Raw genomic sequence first — 4,793 nt, 5'->3', positions numbered from 1 at the left:
AAAGCAAACAATAATATCACACAAACGAGCTCCGCTCGTAAATCAAACAAACCAACGGCACTGGCCGAATGGTAGAAAAGCGGTCTCGCCATAGCCAAGGGGAGCGGATCACTCGAGTCAAAGAAGCATTAGACCTTGCGAAAATGATCGGGCCATAGACAAGAGGAGCGGATCCCTCTCAGCAACCAAACCGTCACAGATCGGAAAGGAAAACGGTGCGTGCATTCGAGCATCAATGTCGAGTGACGCGAGCTATAGGAAATGCGGGGGTCCGGCTGCATGAACCCTTTTCCTGACATACTCGATAACAAGATCTTGTGCAGGTTCAGAAGCGAGCCACGCGTAGTGTGCGCATACTGAACAGACTCGATGAGACTAGGCGGGGGTTGATTGCTAACCCTTTCCGCATACCTTCCATGAGGACTTAACGGAGTGCCATATAGGACTTATTACACCGTGACTCCCTGTTGCAAAGCACAAATGTAAACACATGAACAAAAAGATAGCCTCTTTTGAGGACTTGGCCAGATGCATGTCTAAGTCCTACTTCTCATGTTAAAGGATGATGCGAGAAAGCAATAAAGTGCAAGAAAAATAAAATGAAACAGAATCAATACCAAACGGATGATGATCCATAAACTAAGTGAAGAGAGAGCAAGGAAACTAGAATCTCGCGAGCGAGCTAGCAAAGCAAAAGCAAATAGTCAGCACACCGATTAGCCATGAAAGCACACAAAGGTCGACATGCGTGTCGAGCATAATCACAATACACCTGCAAGAGGAACAAGCAAACTAAACAAGCAGATATAAAGTAATAGGAACGTGTCTCCAAGATGAGAACATGACATGAGTGAATGAAATTGTGTTCCGCAAATAAAGCGGAACACTCGAGTAATAAGCGTTGTTGGTTACTATCCAAAAGCCTTGCAAACTAGCACACAAGTTAGAGACAACAAACATCGCAATCTGAATTGCATTATTGCTATAAACCAAATTAAACGGGCAAGTAATGTAAACATGAAGTGGACAATGAAACATCAAAGAGAAATAAAACATGAATGATCTACAAATTAATAAAAACTAGGCATCTAGTAAAATAGTACATCTCATAAGCTTTCCGACAATATAAAGAACGTGCAAATCGGAGTTACGAGCAAAAAGTTATGTAAGAATATAGAAGTTAGAAAAGAAATTAAAAATAGCATACAGGAACCGGTTCCTGGATAGGGACAACCTGGTTCCTAGTACAAAAAACCCGAGACGGAACCAACGCATCAGCTAGGAACCGGTTCCCGCATAGGGACAACCCGGTTCCTAGTACAAAAAACCAGAGACGGAACCAGCGAAGCACCTGGGAACCGGTTCCTGCTGTAGAAAAAGCAAATTTTTGCTATTTTTATATTTGGAAACCAATTCCATCCAACTTGAAACAATGCCAACTTACAAGCATCATGAAAAGCCATCGAAACACATTCAAAACACAATCAAACAACCATGGAAACAGAGCAGAAATTCAAGGCATTTAGCTAAGCATATGAGTGCATTCAAACCAAACATCGACACGAGGCACATTATTAGCAACAAGCGAACAACAATTGAGCACCAAATCCACGAAGTCAAGCATGCATTGATTTCAAAATTAAGCATTATGTAGCATCTTATAGAGTGAGAACTACCAATTCACAAAGCAAACCAAACCTAATGCCAACAATTATGTTAAGTGCACAATTACGTTAAGTGCAACGCGTCATCCAATCTCAACATTTGAATACCATCACCAATGATCATCTTAATGCAACAACGGCAACAAAATTTAGCACAAGAGATAATAACCAAGCTACACAGCATATTCAAATCACGACATAAGCATCAAGCAAGGCAAATTATCAAGCAAAAATTCACCGCATGCATTTGTACAAACACCTTGAGTGCGACACTAGTCATCTATATGAATTTAAAAATTAAGCACACACAATCATCAACAACTCATGAATCCAAAGCATAAATGTCATAATTCATCGTCAACAATCATCAATTATATGCCACGAACATTAGATCCGGCCAAAATTCACATGATCACTACCAATTCGATCAAGAACATGCAAATTCACCGATCAATCATCATCAATCATTAATTAATCAAGCACAAAATATTAATCTAGATTCGAATCCACATATTGATCAACAATTAAGCACTTAATTCAAGATCCGAAAGCTTACCGAATGGAGATCTAAATTGACGCGCGAACACGAACACGACACGTATGCGAACACAAGAGCGAAGTCGAAAAGCAAGTCCCAAGGGGAGAGGAGAGTGGCGCGCAAGCTACGTAGGGAGGAGGAGAAGAACTTCGAACTCCGAATCTTGATCTTCAATCCATGTTGTTCTTGATCTTGAAGAAAACTGATGAATGTTGATGAAAGTTTTATAGAATTTATGGTTTTGATCCAAGAGAATTGAAAGAGAATTGAGAGAAAGTGTTTTTGATATTTTTTGAGTGAAATGAAGTTATGAGAGAATGTGAATAAAAATGACTTATACAGTGTGAGCGGTGGAATGTCCGAAATGCCCTTAATTATCTCTTTTTGTCTCGTTTTTAAGGAAAATCGGTTCGGCTCTGAATTCCGGAAAGAAACCAATGCCATTATGAAGATGACCAAATTCGTGACCCGTCGCCGCTGTCGCTACCGCGAAAATTAACAGAGTCGCCACTAACATATTTATCCTGAAAAAGGACGGGAATGCCATCAAACCACAAAACAAAACAACGGTCTCACGACCAAAGAAAAGGGTAAGGGAGTCGGTTACGCGAGGGGAAGGTGTTAGCACCCATCGCGCCCATCGTACTCGATGGTATCCACGCCTATGTCTAAATCTATGGGTGTGTAACAAATTTACGCTAATCTGGACTAAAATGAATGCAGAATGTAGGGAAAAGAAAGGATTATGCTCGCACGGGCCCTACCCCGCTGCCTACGTATCTGTTTTGCAGAATCAGAGCTACCGTAGCTCGGCTAACTAATTTCTGTTTGTTTTGTGTTTTTTAGGTGAACGAGTTACATTCACACTCCGCTGCTCGACCTTTGGAGACTTATGCTGGGAATGGAGCGGAAATAACAAGCTCTTAAGAAAAGAAAATCAAAGAGTTGTTTGTGTTTTAAAGAATGCACGAGGAAAACCTAAGCTAAGGGGGAAAGCTTGTTACCTAATGTTATCATACAAAGGGTACAAGTCTAAGCTAAGCTATCAACCTACGAGGGAAAAGGGAAAGCACACAAATAGCACACTGTTATACCCCAAAATTTGCCCGCATCTTTTTTTAAGAAAACTCCAATCTGAAAATTAAGAGTCTCATATAATCATGGATTTTTATTTCAACAAATATCCTAACATATGAAATACTTAGTTTTCAGAATTTTTCTTATACAGTAATTTGGCTTGCAGTTGAATTTATTCTTACGCAAACGCCAAATACTGTTTATTACTTCACACATGCTATTTATTTATTTACAGATAAATAGTACTGACACAATTGGTACAGAGTTAAATCTTTTTGCAGGCGCAGAATCAGGAAACTCAGACTGTACTGGTAACAAGTAGATTATTATTATCTTTTGTTTCCCACTAATTTTTGTACTATATTCCATTATTTTCAAAAATCTTTTCAAATCTCTTTTTCAAAAATCAAATCCTAACTTTATTCTCTACATCTCTCTTTTTCCCAACACTATCATACACTTTCTTTCAAATCTTATTTCCACTCAAATTTTCCTTTTGTACGGAATCACATCATTCCACAACATCTCTATCTTTCTTTCCATTCTATAAATACCTCCCATTTTCTTCCATAAAATCTCACATCCAATTCTAACTCATCTTTCAAATTCCTAACTCATATCTATTTTCTCTTCTTCCCTGACAAGAATGGCAAAGTGGATAGAGACACTGTCTCTTACAGTCATCACCATTGCTACGGTGATCATGACTTTCTTCTGCCTGCATAGTCCTGAAGAGTGTGGACCTGCAATGGTTGCACTCCCAATCATCTACATGTTATTGTTCGTAGCATGGGTTATCAATCGTCATTCTTAAAATTTGCCGTATTTCTTATTTCTTAAATGTACCGTTTATTCGTCGTACTGTTCAATATAGTATGTAATATTTGTACTGTCAGTATTAAATGTTGTACTATTTGTCATAATCTTGCTTAATTACTCAGATAATATTTTGTGTGTTTTCTGCGAGTCAAATATTCATTTTTCTGTGCATTAAATGATTTTCAGGGTTATTATCGGTAATTTTGCCCGCATACAGTAAATATTAGTTATTTATTATGTCTGTGTTTTTCTAACAAGTCATGTAAATAAACTTTCATTTTTCACATAAAACATAAAACAAAAACAGCAAAAAAGAAAATTAACTTTGACTGTTGATTTTTCACTCTAACTGCTACATCAATACCTGGACAGTCAGTTTACAGCCAAACTGCTGGCCGTACAATTCTCAGTGTTTTGTACCATCAATCAAATCAATCTTTCACAATTCAAAATTCCAAGATTTTTGTTCTAGAAGTCTTCTGAATATCACGCGATTAGCAGAGACTCAACACTGCACAAAAATCAGGTACGCTTAACTGTCTCCTACATAAACAGTCCCTGACTAGGGTTTTCTTGTTTTTACAGGAGAAACAAGTTTTTGAGAGCTCAAATGGATTTCATACACATCCATATATCTCAAAGTACCATCACACAAATTTTCAAACTTCAATTCACTCAGACGCACCGTCAGCAGC

Source organism: Vicia villosa, unplaced genomic scaffold, assembly GCF_029867415.1.
Source record: "Vicia villosa cultivar HV-30 ecotype Madison, WI unplaced genomic scaffold, Vvil1.0 scaffold7, whole genome shotgun sequence".
Taxonomy (NCBI): domain Eukaryota; kingdom Viridiplantae; phylum Streptophyta; class Magnoliopsida; order Fabales; family Fabaceae; genus Vicia; species Vicia villosa.
The sequence above is the reverse complement of the archived record's forward strand: the minus strand, read 5'-3'. Positions refer to the sequence as shown.